The sequence below is a fragment of the Bombina bombina genome, chromosome 4 (genome assembly GCF_027579735.1).
Source record: "Bombina bombina isolate aBomBom1 chromosome 4, aBomBom1.pri, whole genome shotgun sequence".
In the NCBI taxonomy this organism is placed as follows: Eukaryota; Metazoa; Chordata; class Amphibia; order Anura; family Bombinatoridae; genus Bombina; species Bombina bombina.
The window spans coordinates 947006009-947027076 of NC_069502.1; positions in this window are offsets into that span (position 1 = coordinate 947006009).

Genomic DNA, 21068 nt, shown 5'->3' on the forward strand with positions numbered 1-21068 from the left:
AGTGACCAATAGAGGGCGCTGTGTCACACATTGTCCATGTATGTGACTGGGAAACCATTGCACTGACCAATAGAGGGTGCTGTGTCACACATTGTTCATGTATGTGACTGGGAAACCATTGCAGTGACCAATAGAGGGTGCTGTGTCATACATTGTCCATGTATGTGACTGGAAAACCATTGCCGTGACCAATAGAGGGCGCTGTGTCATACATTGTCCATGTATGTGACTGGAAAACCATTGCAGTGACCAATAGAAGGTGCTGTGTCATACATTGCCCATGTATGTGACTGGGAAACAATTGCAGTGACCAATAGAGGGTGCTGTGTCACACATTGTCCATGTATGTGACTGGGAAACCATTGCAGTGACCAATAGAGGGCTCTGTGTCATACATTGTCCATGTATGTGACTGGGAAACCATTGCAGTGACCAATAGAGGGCGCTGTGTCATACATTGTCCATGTATGTGACTGGGAAACCATTGCAGTGACCAATAGAGGGCTCTGTGTCATACATTGTCCATGTATGTGACTGGGAAACCATTGCAGTGACTAATAGAGGGCGCTGTGTCATACATTGCCCATGTATGTGACTGGGAAACAATTGCAGTGGCCAATAGAGGGTGCTTTGTCATACATTGTCCATGTATGTGATTAGGAAAACATCATAGGGACAATTTGGCAATTGTATTCCAATCCATCAGAAAACATCTTTCAAGCAGATTTTCACAGGAATTTTGGACTTTCCTATTTTAACTTGGACCTCCTGAAACTGCTTGTTCTTATTTTTTTTTCAGTGTTAAAATTTTGCTAATACTTATGTTATATATCAACTCCTTTACTAGGAAAATAATGCATGTTCATCATCTGCACTTGAAATACGAACACTGCATCCAACGCGTACTAACAGCTGTTATAAACACAAAATCACTTGCATATAACTGTAAGGGTGCCACTCGTAATCTGGCCCATAATATTTTATCCTTTTATAATATTTTTGATATATCTACATTTAGTAAACAATGTAGTATTGCAGCGAGTAAGGCCAGTAAAATGCTTTGTTGTATTGGTAGAGGTATTTGCAGCAGAAATAGTAAGGTTCTTATGTCACTTTACATATCACTAGTAAGGCCTCATCTTGAGTATTGTTATAAAGAAATGATTATCTGTTCAAAGGAGAGCTACTGAAATGATAAATAAAAAAAATAAATCTTACCAGGAAAGGCTCAATATAGACTTGAATTATCAAGCCGTTCGCCCCTGTTTGCCCCCCCCCCCCCCCATGACTGCAGATTGTCACAAAAGAACCTGCAGTCAGTATTTATCAAGCAGCGGTCATTAGACTGCTGCTTCCCTACCCTCGTCTCCACCTCATAGGTGTAGAATTTCATTCTCCCTGGTCTGACCATGGAGATTGACAGCTCCTGCCCACAGGTGATTGGCTGTGCGCAGACAGGGGGCGGTGTTGCACAAGAACGCAAAATAGCACTCTTGTGCAATACTGAATTCCGGCAGCGGAGCTGGGGCAGACAGGTGCGCATTTGTACGCCTCTGTCCGCATTAGCTTGAAAAAGCATGCCCTATATGATTAACGTTCAAGTCTATTAAAGGGACACTAAACCCAGATGTTTTCTTTAATGATTCAGATATAGCATGCAATTTTAAGCAACTTTCTAATTTACTCCTATTATCAATTGTTCTTCATTCTCTTGCTATCCTATCCTGGGCTGGTGTCTAAGCTTTAAATTCCTACTTTTTAAATAAAGATAGCAAGAGAACAAATAAAAATTGATAATAGGAGTAAATTAGAAAGTTGCTTAAAATTGTATGCTCTATCTGAATCATTAAAGGAAAAATTTGGGTTTAGTATCCCTTTAAGGGGCCTAGTAAAGCTGAGGCTGTGAGTATTTTTCATTAAAAAAAAATTCAAGAACAAGGGGTCAGGATTTTAAGATGAAGGGTAGTAGATTCAGGATTAATTAGCTGAATCACTTCTTTACAGCACGGGTGGTTTATTTCGTGGAATGAACTTCCATTAGAGGTGGTAAATACAAACAATGTGGGGGACTTCAAGAATGCCTGGGATAAGCATAAGGCTATCCATGAACTAGATACGTTTATGCTTTTAGAACATTTTGGGCAGACTTGTTGGGCCTATGGTTCTTATGCTATCCAAATATGGATGTCCGGTCTTCAAAAACTGTAAGTGGATCTTCGGGGGTTAGTGTTAGGTTTTTTAAGGGTTTATTGGGTGGGTTTTATGTTTAGCTTAGGGTTTGGGCTGAAAAAGAGCTAAATACCCTTTTAAGGGCAATGCCCATCCAAATGCCCTTTTCAGGGCAATGGGGATCTTAGGTTTACATTACAGTTATTAACCCCTAATCTGCCACCCCAACATCACCGCCACCTACCTACACTTATTAACCCCTAATCTGCCGCCCCCAACGTCGCCGCCACTATATTAAAGTTATTAACCCCTAACCCTAACGTTTTACTATTGGGGGGTTGTTTGTATTTTTTTTTAAAGGTAAAAGAGCTGATTTCTTTGGGGCAATGCCCCGCAAAAGGCCCTTTTAAGGGCAATTGGCAGTTTAGTTTAGGCTAGGGTTTTTTTTTTATTTTCGGGGGCTTTTTTATTTTGATAGGGCTATTAGATTACGTGTAATTAGTTTAAATATTTGATAATTTCTTTTTTGTTTTGTGTAAATTAGTGTTTATTTTTTTTTGTAATTTAGTTAATTGTATTTAATCAATGTAATTTATTTAATTGTAGTGTAATGTTAGGTGTTAGTGTAAGACAGCTTAGGTTTTAAATTACAGGTAAATTAGTATTTATTTTAACTAGGTAGTTAGCCTACCTAGTTAAAATAAATACAAACTTAGCTGTGAAATAAAAATAAAACCTAAGCTAGCTACAATGTAACTATTAGTTATATTGTAGCTAGGTTAGGGTTTATTTTATAGGTAAGTATTTAGTTTTAAATTATTTAGGTATTAATTGTAATTTTTATTTAGATTTATTTTAATTATGTTAAAGTTAGTGGTGTTAGGGTTAGGGTTACGTTAATGTTAGACTTAGGGTTAGGTTTAGGGGTTAATAACTTTAGTATAGTGGCGGCGACGTTGGGGGTGGCAGATTAGGGGTTAATAAGTGTAATGTAGGTAGCGACAACATTGGGGCAGCAGATTAGGGGTTAATAAGTGTAGGTAGGTGGCGGCGACATTGGGGGTGGCAGATCAGGGGTTAATAAGTGTAAGGTAGGTAGCAGTGATGTCGGGGGCAGCAGATTAGGGGTTAATAAGTGTAATGTAGGTGTCGGTGATATCAGGGGCAGCAGATTAGGGGTGTTTAGACTCTGGGTTTATGTTAGTGTGTTAGGTGTAAACATAACTTTTCTTTCCCCATAGGAATCAATGGGACTGCGTTACTGAGCTTTACACTCCTTTATTGCAGGTGTTAGGCTTTTTTTTAGCCGGTTCTCCCCATTGATGTCTATGGGGAAATCATGCACGAGTACGTAAAACCAGCTCAAAGCAGTGCTGGTATTTGGGTGCAGTATGGAGCTCAACACTGCCATATTGCCTGCTAATGCTGGGTTTTTGCAAACCTGTAATAGCAGTGCTATAGGGAGGTGAGCGGTGACAATAACTTGCAAATTATTACCGAGCCGCTCATAACGCAAAACTCGTAATCTGCCCGTTAGTTATTTTATTTAACAAACAATACAATGGGAATGTAAATTTGATAATAAAACTAAACTGGAAAATGTCTTAAAATTATATGCTCTGCCAGAATCATGTAAAATTTGGGGCTTAATTTACCTTTTTACTGTGCCCCCTTATCAATTAAGATTCCAAAAATGACAAAAAAAAATGTTTTTAAAAAAGAATTTACAAAAGTTTTTTATTTTTTTAATAAATTATAATTATTTTTAAGGATATTATAAGTGTTAATTTGGTACAAGCTGGTATTTCCTGTATGTAGTTGAACTAGCTTAAATAGTTCCGGCGACAGGGGTATAGTTTGAGAGAGAAAAAATGGAATAGTAAATTAAATTTCACTATGTGTTTTATATTTTTGGTAAAATATTTTTATTGAGATTCGGAAAGGAAAAGCCGAATAACAGATTGTACAATAATAAATAAGCATAACTATTGCAACAGTGACATAGCATCAGTAACTCTGGGCTGGGTCTCACAGGTTTTTATCAAGTGAGAGAAGCGGACTCTGATCCAATAGGGCTCATTGGACCTCACGGCTCACACTAAATGCCTCTGCTTAATCAGAGCCCTGTTGCTTTTCAACACTGGTTGCAGAGCTTATAAAGCTGGAAATCAAGAGTGAAATAGGGGGAACAGTGATATCAATTTATGTTCCTTTTATTTTAACATTACTGTAATATTCACTGACTTTTTTGCCCTTGGGATACTTGTTGACTATGAAATCTTTGTGTATATTGTTGTATACTGCATTATATGTCTCCTTTCTTTTAATGTATAAGCATAAGCTGTTATGCCATCCCTAATGTATCGCCATTTTTTGGTTAGAGGCCACCTCACCTCTATAATTACTGGTATTTATGTATTTCACATTGCCATATAACAGGGCTGTTTTGTAGTCCTAAGCACCACCTATCAGTATTTTGCATGGGCCTATTTATGATACTGTACACTAAGTAATATGGGCCTAGTTTCTATTAATGTGGAAAATTACGGAAACTGGTGATAAAAACATTTGTCTCCATTAAAGTTTAGCCCGGTGACACATGGAAGAAAGGGCTATTTGACCCCCACTTTATGGGAGCGTTGGTAGGCTCCGCTGTGGGGGTGGAGGATGATAGGAGGAGATAAATACTCCTCCCCTACTGAGGATTGACAGTTGCAGAGTTTTGAGCAGCACGGAAGGGGGAAGTTTTTGTTTCTACTCACCTGTGATAACTTACCTGGAGTCGGATGGAAGCCCTGCTGTCGGAGTTGCTGGCGGTCGCCAGGCAGAACGGCGAAGACTGGATCCGGGAGCGGCTGAGCGGAGGTGCGGCGGCAGTTGGTGTTCCGGTTGAGGAGTCGGCGAGGAGCGGGACCAGAGGACGGCCAGCCAGGAGGTCGCGGCCACCGGAGCGCCTGAGTCCGGAGATCGATGCCGCCAGGTCCAGAAGAGGGAGCGCGGGGCCTGGGCGGCCAGCGGATGCAGCGGTGAGGCCGGATGGCAGGAGAGGTCGTTGAGGAGGAGGTGGTGATTTAGGGTAGGAGGATGCGTAGGGAATTAGGCTCTGCAGGGGTTCAGTGGGGGGGGGTTTGGGAGGAGAACTGGGATATAGGTCCAGTTGGGGGGGGATTCAGGGGTTTTGAGTGTAAGTGGACGGGCCAGAGGGGGGGAGGGGGGGAGTCAGGGGTCTTAATGGCGACGGTTGAGGGGAGGAGGTTTTTTGGGCCCGTAAGGGGAATTAGCGGGGGGGGAGGATGGGTGCGATCCTTGGGAACTTGAGGTGGCTAAGGGGCGGGGAGGGTCCTGGAGCGGGAATGAGGTTTGGGGTGAGGGACCATAGGGGTAAATGAGTGGAAGGGGAACTGTATTTGAGGCGGGTCAGGGGGCGGGATGTGGGTGATTAGGCTCTAGGTGTGGCAGGAGGGTAAGGTACTAGAAGGGGGGGGTCTCTGGGATCGGGTGATCGGAGGAGGGGTATAAGGGGGGGGGGTAGTAGTTGTCAAGTAGGGATGGGGAGGTTTCGGGTCAAGGATTGGTTGTTTTTTAGGGTAGGTTGATCAGAAGGGGTGGCCAATCGAGAAGGACAGAGGGTTGGAAGGAATTGGGAGGTGTAGTGGACCTTAGGCGGTTACTGAAGGGTGGGCTTTAATTAAAAAAAAAAAAAAAAGAGGGGGAGTGGAAGCGGTGAGGGAGTAATATAAGGGTAGGAGTAGGGGAGCAGGAGCAGTGAGATATTTCTGTCAGAAGGGGTTTCTGAAAGGGAGGGCGTGGGGGTTCAGCTTAAGCGGGTTGGGAGGTATGCCTGCTGGGCAGCTAAGGGGGGGGAGGAAGGGGGGGGGAGGAAGGATAAGGGATAGGGTTTTTTTTTTGGTAGGGACAGGGTAGGGTGTAGGGTGATTAACTTTTCTTCTGGTTTCAGGGACTTCTGGGGCGAACAGAAGGGGTTTGGAGGCTACGGGAGCCAGGAGGAGTGGCAATAGTGAGCGACAGGAAGATATCACGGATCCACCACTGGAGTTGCAGGCCAGTGGGAATTTTGAAGATGAGGACCCTTTGGAGGGGACGTCATCGGGTTCAGCTACGGTTGGCCAGGTAGGGGGTATGTCTACCCTGGTGCAGCTTCTTCAGATGTTGTCTCCACAACGGAGTGCAGTAGGGGTGGGGCAAGGGGAAGGAGGCCGGGGGGCAGAAGGGGGGGAGAGGGGTGTATTGACTATGTCTTCTTCCCAGTCTGTAGGTGCAGGTAGGAGGGAGAGGGGCTCATCGCCCGCTGTCAGGGCAGGAGGTTCCGGCGGTCGCCGGAGGTCGAGATCACCGATACGGCGGCCTCAGGGAGGAGGTAGGCCTGGGTCGCCACCCCGAGTGCGGGGGGAAAGAGAGCGGGACAGGAGCAGGCACAGCAGGGGGCGCTCTCCTGCCAGACGAGACGACGTACGAAGGAGATTGGATATCAACAGAGGCCCCGAGAGCGAAATGAGAGAGCAGAGGAGAGAGCAAGGGACGGAGTCGACACAAATTCCAGTGACGGTGCAGCAACCTACAGGTGAGGGTACGGCTGGGGGTGCGCCAGTAGTGAATGTGGTGGAGAGTGGAGAGAGAGGCATGATAATGGCAGGTTTGAAGGGGTTATTGGCGGCACTAGAGAAGCCTAGCGGTGGGGGAGTTCTGGTTGCGGCGGCATGGGTGGCCCCTGGTATGGGGACGCAGGGTACAGTAGCGTCGGTAGTGGCAGGGGGGATGCAGGGGGTAGTAGCACCGGTTGTAGTTGCACAGAATAGTGGGGTCGTGGTAGCAGGTGAGTCACCGGCCGCGAGTAAGGAGGTGGTTAGAGTTCCGGAAGGGGCACTCAGGAGGCCTTGTTTATGCTCGGTGGGTCCGTTGGGTATCCATTTAACGGCCGAATTGAGGGATAAGATAGGGAAGAGGGAGTTTGTGGAGATATTCTCCCTGTTGCCCTTGGAGCACGTGTTAGAGGTGAAGGAGGATGAGAAGGAAAAGGGGAAAAAGGAGGAGGAGGAAAGGAAGAAAAGGTGGAGGAAGTTGCCCAAGACATTTGCGAATTGGTCTCGGGCCTTCCGGATTTTGGCTAGTGTGTTTTGTGAAAAGTTCCCCGAGCAGGGGGCTTCCCTTTTTTGCTATTATGAAGAAATAGCTAGTGCCTTTGGGACCTATGGGGGTATGGCCTGGTGGAGGTATGATGAGGGGTTCAGGCAGCGAATGGCGGTTCGTCCGGAAATGCGTTGGGACGATAGGGATATGGGGATATGGTTAGAAATGATGACCCCGCTGCGGGGGGCTCGTTCCTTTCGGAGCCCCGGACAGACGGGGAGCATCACTGGAGCCAGCACAGGAACTGGAGCAGCTATCCGTAAAGGGCTGTGCTTCCAGTTTAACGAAGGGCAATGTAAGTTTGGAGCGTCGTGTAAATACAAACACGAGTGTTCGGTGTGTGGAGGGATCCATTCCGGGGCAAAATGTTTCCGGAAGGGCAGAATGGGTGGCAGGCCAGGGGAAGCGGGTATACCGGGCACGGACGCCGGTGATAGTAAAAAAGATGGTTCCTTGGCTCGAGGCGTATGCCAATGAGCGGGGACACGCGGGGGATGCGGAATTGCTCTTAACGGGGTTTAGTTCGGGATTTTTGATTCCTTTTAAGGAGCAAGAGGGGTCGTCCTTCACGGGGAACTTAAAATCGGCAACGGAATTTCCGGAGGTGTTGAGGGAGAAGTTGGGGAAAGAAGTCAAATTGGGAAGGATGGCGGGCCCATTCAGGCTACCTCCTATCCCGGGACTAAGGGTGTCTCCTTTGGGGGTGGTGCCTAAGAAGGCTCCGGGGCAATTCCGGATGATACATCCTTTATCTTACCCGCGGGGTCTATCGGTGAATGATGGCATTGACCCGGAATTGGTATCGGTGAAGTATGCCTCTTTTGACAAGGCAATCTCGGTGGTGAGGAAGGCGGGCCGTTGTGCCCTGTTGGCGAAGGCGGATGTTGAATCCGCTTTTAGGCTATTGCCCGTTCACCCGAGGTCTCATCACCTCTTGAATTTGAGGATCAGTTTTATGTGGACCTCTGCCTCCCGATGGGCTGTTCAATTTCCTGTTCATATTTTGAAAGGTTCAGCTCGTTTGTGGAGTGGGTGGTGAAAAGGAGGTCGGGGAAGGTCTCAGTAGTGCATTACTTGGACGATTTCCTCTTTGTGGGCCCGGATGGGTCCGGTATATGTGAGCTCCTGGTAGCAGTTTTTGGTGAGGTGGCTAAGGAGTTTGGTATTCCGGTTGCGGAGGACAAATCGGAGGGCCCGGCTACGGTCCTGAGTTTTCTTGGGATCGAGATTGATTCGGTCAGAATGGAATGCAGGCTCCCGGAGGACAAAGTCCGGGATCTGCGGGAGGTGATCGATGGGGTCCTGAGCAAGAAAAAAGTCTTACTTAAAGAATTGCAATCGCTGTTGGGTAAATTAAACTTTGCGGGGCGCATCATACCCATTGGTCGGGTGTTCTGCCGCAGATTGTTGCTGGCGACAGCTGGAATTTCCAATCCGAAATTTCACATCCGCATATCGTCGGATATGAAGGAGGATTTGAAAAGTCTTTTTAGAAGACTTTAATGGAGCTTTGTTGATCCAGGAGGCCGGTTGGTCGGATGACCAATTGTGTTTATTTACAGATGCGTCGGGTGCCCATGGATTTGGGGCTTTCCTGAATGGTAAGTGGTGCGCGGGAGCTTGGCCGGAGGTCTGGGTGGAATGGGGGTTGACAAGGAATCTGACATTTCTGGAATTGTTCCCATTGGTGGTGGCTTTGAGAATTTGGCCAGAACACCTCAGGGACAAAAAGGTTTGTTTTCACTCTGACAATTTGGGAGTGGTATGGGCGATTAATCGTTTGACAGCAAATTCTCCGGCCGTGATCCGTTTACTACGGGCATTTGTGTTGGAATGCTTGAGGTGTAATGTATCATGGAGGGCGGTGCAGGTCCCTGGACGGCTGAATGTAATTGCTGACTCTTTATCCCAGTTCCAGGGGCGGATGCGGAAGGCTGGGAGTGCCCGGAGGATCTGTGGCAGCTTGGCTGCCAGGAACATTGAGTCTGGTACAAGGGGCTTTAGCTCCTAACACATGGAGGGCTTACATCTGAGTGTGGAAGTTGTGGAGGAATAGGGTAGAGCATGGTTATCAGGAGGGTACTATGGAGGAGGAGACGAGAACTTTGGTGGAATGGATAAAATGCTGGGGGGGAGAAGGGCTGTCGCCCTCAGAAATACGGAGGAGGATGGCGGCATTGGCATTTCTGTTTAAACTGTTGGGACAGGTGGATTTGACGAAAATCTTTGTGGTACGGATGGCGGTTAAGAGTCTGTGTAGGAGGAAGGCGCGGGCAGATGGTAGGCGTCCGCTAACATTTGCCATATTAGAAGGTGTGGTTGGGAGGCTGGGGGGTATTTGTTCCTCAGGTTACGAGGAAAAGTTATTCAGGGTGGCATGCGTCCTGGCTTTTTTCGGAGCATTTAGGGTGTCTGAGCTGATGGGGAGAAACCGGGGGGATTTAGGAGGCTTGGCGAGGCAGGATGTGGTGTTGAAGGAGGAGCTGGTGGAGCTTTGGGTGAGAAGGTCCAAGACGGACCAGGAAGGGAGAGGTGCTATGGTAGTGCTGCGGGAGATTGGGGGCCGTTGCTGTCCGGTTGGTTCGGTCCGGGAATTTTTGGAGGTATTAAAGAGTACATCGGGTCCACTGTTGTTACACAGTGATGGTACACCATTATCTAGGTATCAGTTTGTGGCGGTGGTGCGTAAGGCATTAGTGGCGATGGGGATGAGAGGGGAAGACTTTAGTTCACATTCGTTTTGAATTGGGGCAGCGACAGAGGCAGCATCATTAGGTTTGGATGGGGGGATGATCAGAAAGATTGGCAGATGGAGGTCTGAAAGATTTCATGGGTACGTGAGACAGGAGCTGGTGGTGCAACCAGGGGGGTATTGACAAGTGGATTCTTTTGCTTCATTTGACAGGGCCGGTGTCTTGCTGGATTTTAGGGCACTCCTACATTTTTTGGGCGAGGAAAGCGGCAGCTGTCAAAGACAATGGGTTGCAGTTGGGTTTTTCCAGGGAGCAGGTGGATATAAGGTGGTTGGGGGTCCGAGGTATGAAATGGGCCCAAGTGGTCAGGAAGGTATCTGAGTATGCCAGGGTGTTTGCCCCCCCTCAGGTGTTGGTTATCCATGTGGGGGGGAACGACTTGGGGTGCATGCCTCAGAAAGATCTGTTGTGGGGAATGAAGAGTGGGATAGATAGGTTGTTATCTTTGTTCCCGGATATGATTTTAGTGTGGTCAGAAATTGAGAGCAGGGTGGTGTGGCGGTCAGCCTGGGACACCAGGAAATTGGAAGCATCCAGAAGGAAGATAAATAGGACGGTCAGTGGGTATGTCAAGCAGCGGGGCGGAGTGAGCCTTAGACATGTGGAATTTGAAGGGGAGTCAGGCAGGTGTTTCTATTTAAAGGATGGGGTTCATTTGAACGAAGTTGGACTGCACCTATTTAATTTCACTATTAAGGAGGGGATCGAAAAGGCCTTAGCCCTGTGTGGCGGTACTCGCTGAATGCGAGTGGTGTCGGGGTGCTTGCTGTGATCTATTGAGGCTTACGCCTGATAGATAGTGGCTGGTACTTCTGTCGGTAATGGAAAGTGGAAAGTGATGGTGGACGCCCCGCCCCTGAAAAGGGGTGGGGGCTTATGGAGAGTAAAAGCAAGCACTGGGTGAACTGTTAGAGAAGAGGTTATAATGTTGATAAAGTTTAACTTGTGTTGTTGATTTAATAAACAGGCTGCGGCCTTTTCATCCCCATAAAATTGGTTGTGTCTTATTGAGAATGGATGGAGTGAACTCAGAAATGGGGGGTCAAGTTTAGCCCGGTGACACATGGAAGAAAGGGCTATTTGACCCCCACTTTATGGGAGCTTTGGTAGGCTCCGCTGTGGGGGTGGAGGATGATAGGAGGAGATAAATACTCCTCCCCTACTGAGGATTGACAGTTGCAGAGTTGTGAGCAGCACGGAAGGGGGAAGTTTTCCCTCCCTCCCCAGGAATAGGGAATAAATTGGTTGTCGCAGCTACGGCGGGGTGCTTGCTGTGATCTATTGAGGCTTACGCCTGATAGATAGTGGCTGGTACTTCTGTCGGTAATGGAAAGTGGAAAGTGATGGTGGACGCCCCGCCCCTGAAAAGGGGTGGGGGCTTATGGAGAGTAAAAGCAAGCACTGGGTGAACTGTTAGAGAAGAGGTTATAATGTTGATAAAGTTTAACTTGTGTTGTTGATTTAATAAATAGGCTGCGGCCTTTTCATCCCCATAAAATTGGTTGTGTCTTATTGAGAATGGATGGAGTGAACTCAGAAATGGGGGGTCAAGTCTATGGAGGTTTTTATGCTATCACCAGTTTGCAAACGTCACCACCTCAATGGAAACTACACCATGGTTGATTGGGACCTCCCAGTGTTTTATATTTATAACATCAACTGTTTTCAACTTCTTCTTCTTCTTGAACTTAAAGGGACATAATACTCATATGCTAAATCACTTGAAACTGATGCAGTATAACTGTAAAAAGCTGACAGGAAAATATCACCTGAGCATCTCTATGTAAAAAAGGAAGATATTTTACCTCACAATCTCCTCAGCTCAGCAGAGTAAGTTCTGTGTAAAAATGTATACTTCAGCTGTTGCTCAGCTGCAGGTAAAAATAAATAAATGAAGAAATGAACAGCAGCCAATCAGCATCAGCAGTGCTGAGGTCATGAACTCTTTAACTGTGATCTCATGAGATTTCACTTGACTCTCATGAGATTTCATAGTAAACTTCCTTAAACTGAATAGGGAAATAAGATGAGTGTGCACGTAAGCTCACTCCCTTAGCAGTCCTGGGACAGACACACTGATTTGCTGCTTAGAAGTCCTTTACAATGGGATGTGGCTACTGAGAAATTTTTGAGATAAAATATCTTTCTTTTTTACATAGTGATGTTCAGGTGATATTTTCTAGTCAGCTTTTTACAGCTATGCTGCATCACTTTCAAGTATTTCAACATTTGGGTATCATGGCCCTTTAACATACCTGTAGGGACAGCTCTTTTTACTAGGGGGCATATTTATAAGTACTTGTGTTTATCAAAGATCTCAAGGTAGGCCTAGACACAAGCAAGTTAACCATCATACCCCTCCTACTGGTTTTTACTACATGGTTTATCTTCCTTTAGAGAGGAGACTTTTCTACATAAATGAAACTCCTGTTTGTTTCATACAAAAATGTTGCTACTTTAAAGGGACATGAAACCCAAAATTTTCATTTCATGATGTAGAAAGAGCGTGCAATTTTAAGCAACTTTTCAATTTAGTTCTATTATCTAATTTGCTTCATTCTCTTGATAGCCTTTGTTGAAAAGCATATCTAAATATGCTTAGTAGCTGCTGATTGGTGGCTGCACATAGATGCCTCGTTTGATTGGCTCACACCCTGTGTATTGCTATATCTTCAACAAAGGATACCCAAAGAATGAAGCAAATTAGATAATATAAATACATTGAAATGTTGTTTAACTTATTTTCTATCTGAATCATGAAAGAAAAATATGGGGTTTCATGTTCCTTTAAAATGAAAGTTTTGTACAAATTGTGAAATTAATTTTACAGTTTAAATATTCAAAATACCAAATCCCATAATAACACATTTATTTTATTTTAACACTATCTAGAAAAATGAAATGATATATTAAATTATGAGAAAATATTAGTGTCACAACTAGTCAGATAAGCTATATTACAGCTAGCCTAGCAAAAAGATAGAACCATTGATCATGGTAACTTATTTTAGAAAAGCTTATACAAAGTATTTTTAAGAACAATGAGAAAGTACATGTTGTTTCATTGCAGCATTGTTTCATATTTATATATTTTATTTAGCCAGTAAGGAAAAGAATGCATAACTTGTATATATTAATACTGTAATAAAGGCAAACACCTGCAAAACATTAAAAAATATATTATTATTAGAAAAATAATACTATTTAAAATATATTTTCCTAAAACTTGCAAAATATTTTTTTTAGGGATGGGCGAATGTGTTTATATTTTAATTCAAATGTTACAACGAATGTTATTGTAGAAATGAGATTCTTAAAAAATCTATTATCAGATGTTATTTACAGTTTTCGAATGGAACTTTTGAATTTGAATGTCACTTTCGAATTCGAATATTACATTCGAATTAGAATATCACATTCAAATTTGAATATTACATTTATAAAACACAATTGTAGACTAGAAATACTATATCGAATTTGAATGCTACATTCTAATTTAAATGTGACATTCAAATTCGAATATTACATTTATACAACACAGTTGTAGACTAGAAATACTATTTTTAATTTGAATGTGACATTTAAATTTGAATGTAGCATTCAAATTTGATTATTACATTTATAAAACACAGTTGCAGACTGGAAATATTATTTTAAATTTGAATGTTACATTCGCATATTACATTTTGAAATTGAATTTGATATAAAATACATAGCTAAACATTCTATTATTCGAACGAATATTTTCGATTGTTATTGAAAAATTTGAAAATGAAAATTCGAAAATAGAATGTTAAAATGTTATATAAACATTCAAAATTCGATTCGAACGAACGAATGTATCAAAATTCATTTTAAATTTCAAATTTTTAGAAACATTCGCCCATCCCTATTAGTTATGTTGCAGCATGCTTGTACTCCTCCATGTACTTGAGTTTTCCATTATATTATTAAAAGTTAATACAGAATTTCCACACTTTTCTTTACATTTATTACCATTTTTTTTATATATAACTATAATGCTAAATACTTTAGGAAGTTAATGAAAGCTAATCCATTCTATGTAAAAATGCCTTTAATCATTCTTATCCAAAGCTGATCAAACAATTACATATATTTATTTTAGAATGATTGTGATTACATATATATACACATATGAATACATAAATACATCTGTACACACATATTTAACAAATATATACAGTACATACATATAGATATGTGTATGTATGTATCTCTATGTTAAAGGTACACTGAACCCAATTTTTTTCTATTGTTATTCAGATAGAGCATGCAATTTTAAGCAACTTTCTAATTTACTCCTATTATTAAATTCTTTTCATTCTCTTGGTATCTTTATTTGATATGCAAGAATGTAAGTTTAGATGCCGGCCCATTTTTGTTGAACACACTGTGTTGTTCTTGCTGATTGGTGGGTAAATTCACCTACAAATAAACAAGTGCTTTCCATGGTCTGAACCAAAAAATAGCTTAGATGCCTTTTTTTTTTCAAATAAAGAAATCAAGAGAACGAAGAAAAATTGATAATAGGAGTAAATTAGAAAGTTATTTAAAATTGCATTCTCTATCTGAATCACGAAAGAAACAATTTGGGTTCAGTGTCCCTTTAAAGCTCTTTGCAGCCATTTTTTTCTAACACCCGAGATCTTATATCTTTAAGCCCTAATAACTTTTTTGTGCAATATTTTTTTTTTAAAATCATTTTTATTAGCTAGTGTTATTATGAGTGTAACTGTACTTTTAAATGTATTGTTGATGTGTTTTGTGCAACTTTTTATTCAAGCGTAAAAGTTGACCAGAGCTCTGAGGTCGCTATTCTGACGCACGTGAAATTCAATGGTGCTCAAGAGAGCATATTTACTTTCAACTTGTAATACAAGGGCTACATTCAATGTGCACAAAGAGTGGCAATAATCGGATTAATGGATGCCGATCAATGAAATCTCAAATGGGTTAAAGGAGTTAATGGAGCCTGTGTCTGTGTTTTTGTCATTGGATAGAGTGATGTTTGTGATAAGTGTTAAACAATATGAATGTCATTTGTATATTATGGATATACTGTGCAAATTTGATCAATGATGTTAGTCCAAAAAAAATTAATATGATTTTTTATTTATTTAATTCATTAAGAAAATAATTTTCCGTTTTGGCAAGATTTTCATCGAACAAGATTTAATCTCCATTTTCTAACAACGGCACTAAAATCTGCCAATAATGGATGTCACTCTAATTCCAAATAATCTAAAATGCCAGTTATCGCAATGTAAATCATGAAACCGCTAAGTGACGTCACATCCACCATCAAAAGACTATACAGAGAGTATTACACATGCACATAGTAATAGAATTATTCCAAATCATCTCTGCAAACATGTTGAAACGCCTTTTTTTTTTGCTTCTTATCAACAATCTTTGTGTGTTTATTTAAATAAAGTGCAAAACTCACGGTTTGGCGGATTGTGATAGTCAAAGCCAATTGCTTTGAATAGTATTTTGGCCGGTATTTGCTCAAATCTAATCTGAACTTTTCCCAATATGGAAATTGTGTTAACTATTGTATTGTGATTACTCAGAACTTTAAAAACATGGATCAGGAGCCAAAAACCCCCGGTTAATAAACAAGATAAGAAAAATTGGATTTGACTCCAATATGGGCATGCTAACAGCTATGCCCAAGTGAAAAGGGGTTTATCGTGGGTGTTTGCGTGCATCCAGTTCACCACTCGTGTTACAAGTCAAAAGTAAATGCAATTTATACTAGAATGATTACTGTGTCCTCTGGTTAACTGTTTCATGAAATAATTACAGTCTCACAAAACACCTCAAAAATATATTACAAAGTATAGTTACATAATAACACTATGTAATAAAAAATATTTTTAAAAAAATTGCACAAAAAAGTTCTTTAAAGCCCTTTGCAGTTAAGTAGATGAAAACATGTGAAAGCATATTTATGCTATATTCATTTTTAATAACGTGTTATACTGTGTATTTGCTGTAAATAATTCCTGTTCCAATAGTCTGCACATAATAGAATATGTTTTATATGTATTTTTAATGAGATAGTCCTCTATATATCTCTATATATCTATACCTATATATAATCATGTATATATATATATATATATATATATATATATATATATATATATATATATATATATGTATAGATATATATTATACCAAACATATTCTGCTATGTTAAGAACATTGGAATGTGAAATAATAATATTTTCATACCGCGCACTTGAGAATATACGATCAGGTTTACACACGAGTAGGGTGTGTATTTTCCCCCTACTTTTTTTTGCTCCATTGACTACTATGGGTAAATAGGTTAATGCAATTGCGATATTCAAAGTTCGGCTTTTTGCAAGCATCAGGTTAGCGCAAGAGTGAAATCTTTTTACTTTCATCTTGGAATACGAGCGCTACCAAAAAAGCGTGCAAAAATCTTACTTCTAGCAGAGTTAGCACGCAAGCGGTAGCTTTAAATATTACTCAACTTGTAATCTTGCCCTATGTCTAGTATGTTCTATTATGAAAACATTTCAGACATCCATTATATAAATCTAAAATGCACAATCTTTATGCCTTGTGATAAACACATATGTCATCCTATCAGTTTAAACAAATCATTTTTCTCCTTTTTGGTTTCAGATAAAGCTTGATTTCTTACAATATATTTTATAAAAATGTATGAATTGTGATGTTAGTAATGTCAGACGTGATGGATGGTATGATGTGTGATGTCAGAAATTATGTAACTGATCCCATGTGTGATGTCAGTACAAATTTATTGTTAATGAAATTAATTATCTCATAAATATCTTTCTTTTAGAGGGGATAGTTTGAAAGGACAGTCTAGATTTAATACATAATTTTGAAGACCAATGGGTATATTTATTAATGTGAGAGTGGACATGATACAATGTAGCGTATTATTTCCGCTGCACATCATTGCACCAGCATTTTTTATGAGCTGCTTGTGCAATGCCACCACTGCAGTTTTGTGGCCAATTGGCCGCTAGCAGGGGGTGTCAATCAACCCGATTGTATTCGATCGGGTTGATTTCTGTCCGCGGCCTCAGAGCAGGTGGACAAGTTATGGAGCAGCGGTCTTTAGATCGCTGCTTTATAACTTCTGTTTCCGGCGAGCCTAAACAAGGAGTAGCATCCTACATCTGGTCCCAAATCTATAAGCTTGTAAGAAGTACATGAAATATTTAAATATTCATCGCTTGTTAGGAGCTGAAAATGACCATCAAGCTCCATCCATCTATTGCATGTATGTTGGTATGTTAAGTTCTCCAATCACAACAGACTTTTAAACCCTTATGGACTAAGCATTTCCGACTAAAAATTCCCCAAAAGACCAGAGCATTTTTAGCATTTTTGCCATCACTCCATTTAAACAGAAATAGAGCTTGTTTTTTATTTACCTTTCAAAGCTATATACATGTGCACAGCGGAAAAAAAATTTTCGGTTCCTTTCGGACCGATTCAGATTTTTTTTTATTTCGTTTTGGATCAGTTCGAATTCGAATATATTCAAATGTATTTGTTTCATATTCATTCGGATTCGAATAAATTCAGATGTATTTGTTTCGGATTCGATTTGTAAATTCGGAAGTTCGGTATGTGTTCTGTTGATTCAGATGGTTTCCAAGTTACACAAATGGAATTATTTCACTGTTCTATCTCATTAAATTTAATTGTTATACTGAATTGTATTAAATTGAATTGTATTGAATTTAATTGAGTTTTATTGAATTGTATTGAATTGTATTGTATTGAATTGAATTGTATTGAATTGAATTGTATTGAGTTGAATTGAATTTAACTAATTCGGATTTATTCGTTACAAATGCATTTGGATTAATTTAGTTTCGTTGCAAGGGTAATTTCCGAATTTCGATTCAGAACGAAATGAAACGCACATGTCTCATATTTTTTAGTAGACAACCGAAAGTATTGATCAATTCTGGTATATTTTATACCACCATTTCACTGCCAAATGTGATCAAATAAAAAAATCGTTAACTTTTTCACAAACTTTAGCTTTGTCACTGAAATTATTTACTTAATGCTTGTACAATTATGGCACAAATGGTTGTAAAAGCTTCTCTGGGATCCCCTTTTGCTCAGAAATAGCAGACATATGGATTTCCCATTGCTTTTTGGTAATTATAAGGCCGCTAATCGCATAGCCCAGCAAATATTGGGGAAACATATGTCGGAGAACGCAGTGACATAGAAACATAGAAACATAGATATTGACGGCAGATAAGAGCCATAGGCCCAGCAAGTCTGCCCAACCTTACCTAACAGTATAAACTTATCTAGTTCGTAGGATAGCCTTATGCTTGTCCCATTCATTTTTAAAGTCCCCCACAGTGTTTGTTGCTACTACCTCTTGAGGAAGTTTATTCCATAAATCAATCACTCTTTCTGTAAAGAAGTGCTTCCTCAAATTACTCCTGAATCTACTACCCTTTAGCTTGAGCTCATGACCCCTTGTTCTTGAATTTTCCATTTTATGTAAAATACCCACAGCCTCAGTTTTACTAAACCCTTTAAAGGCAGAGACTTACCTTCTGAACCTAACAACCGCAACTCAGAGACATTGTTTCATTGTAACAGTCCATGGTAGTGGAGGTTCTTGCTATGGTTTAATCTCTTTGAAAAAGCATGATGATATCACTTTTTATCATTAAATAGTTTTTATATTATCCGTTTTGAGTTCCACTTCTATGTCTCCATTTGGAGTCTCAAAGAGCCTTAAAATCTAGAGCTTGATAAGCTCTAGAGTATGTGAGTACATTAAGCCTTTATTACTTACGCTATAGTGTATTGCAGGACTTCACTATTTGCAGCTTTTCTCTTTTTCTGAGGTACCATTTGGATCTGCAAGCAATTATTTTGGGACTTTCTGTTTCTCACAGTATATCCTTTTGTGAAACAATATAAAATCTAAGAAGGTGCCTCCTGGTGCAATAAAGTTTCCCAATGTGGATATCCTAAATGTGAAGCAAATATACTCACAAACGATGCAGCACCAAGTGTGCTAATAGGAGCCTACTGCTACTCCCAGCTGACCTGCTTGGCCAACAATTAGGATCACAGATGTGAGAACCAGAAGGTATTTTTGATAAAATGGCATTTATTAAAACACTTTAAAATAGGTAGAGCTGAAAACAAAATATAGCTCTTAAAAACAGACACACTACGCGTTTCTCAACCACCCTGGCCATTTCCTCAGGCATCCTTTTGTACACCATCACATTGTTGTTGTTACTTTTATGTTGTTTGTAATTTAGACAAGTTTATATATTGGTTTTTGATATGTGTGTATATATACTGTATGTATATACAAATGCATGCATATACTGTATATATATATATATATATATATATATATATATATATACATACATATATACAGTCATGGCCAAAAATATTGGCACCCCTGCATTTTTGTCAGATAATTGCAATTACAAATGTTTAGACATTCTCATGTTTATTTCTTTTGTTTGTATTGGTATGACACAAAAAAGTGGAATAAAGTGGAGAAAAAAAGCCAAATCTGATACATTCCATGCAAAACTCCAGAAATGGACTGGACAAAATTATTGGCACTTTCTCAAAATTGTAAGAAATAATTGCATTCCATGTTTGTGATGCTCCTGTAATTTGTAATTAAACGCATCTGTATTAATTAACAGGTGCTGACAAAATATAAATCACACCGGCAGCCAGTTAAAATGGTTAAAAATTGACTCAACCTTTCTGTTGTGTGTCTCTGTGTGCCACACTGAGCATGGAGATGAGAAAGAGCAGCAAAGAATTGTTTGAGGATTTGAGAACAAAAATTGTAGAAAAGCATGGTCAATCTCAAAGTTACAAGTCCATCTCAACAGAACTTAATGTACATGTGTCCACTGTGCACAACATTGTCAAGAAGTTTACAACCCACTGTAGCTAATCTCCCTGGACGTGGACGAAAGAGAATAATTGATCAACGATTGCAACAAAGGATTGTTTGAATGATGGATAAAGAACATCGATCAACTTCCAGAAAAATTCAAGCTGACCTTCAGGCACAGGGTACAGATGTGTCAGCTCGCACTATGGGGCCGATTTATCATGGCCCGAATGGGGCCGTATACCCCTGTTTCTGAGCGAGCCTTCAGACTTGCCAGTAACAGGAGTTAAGAAGACCGCTGCAACTTAACTCATCCACTGCCTCCAAGGTTGTGGACATCAATCCGTCAGATCTCATACCATCGGGTTGATTGACACCCCCTGCTAATGGCCGATCTTGGAAAATAAGATTTTTTTTATCTTCAATAATTACTTTTTTCCTTTTCCTGTAGTAATAAAGCATCTTTAATTTGTCCTGGAAATTGAGAAATCTGGCAATTATAGGTCTTGGTCTATCATTGCTTCTATCTTCTCTCACTGGTCCTATCCTATGACTTCTCTCAATCATAAAAGGTATTTCATTAGTATGGATTTCTAACATCTTAGGGAGAATAGTGGATATAAATTTATTTAAATCCTTATATTGTGTTTTCTCAGATAAACCTATTATTTTAAGATTATTCTGTCTGGCTCTGTTTTCTAAATCATCAGCTTTAAACTGTAAATCCCTTATGTTTTGTTCCATTTTAGTTATTTTAGTCTCATTTATGATATTACTATCTTCTATATCAGAGATCCTTTGTTCCGCTTCAGTCAGTCTTTTTTGCGAATTGCCTGACTTCAGTTGCTAACCCTGAGATTTCTGCTTTGACCTGGTCAAATTGAGGAATAAAGATATATTTTTAATCAATGTCTGAGTATCTATCTGATTAAAACTCTCATTATTTATTTCAACCATGGCTTCACTACTTCCTTTGTTTTTCTTATCCCTATTTCTGGCTGCCATTGCTGGAGATTTATTCTTTGCCTGTGTCATATATTTATCCTTAAATG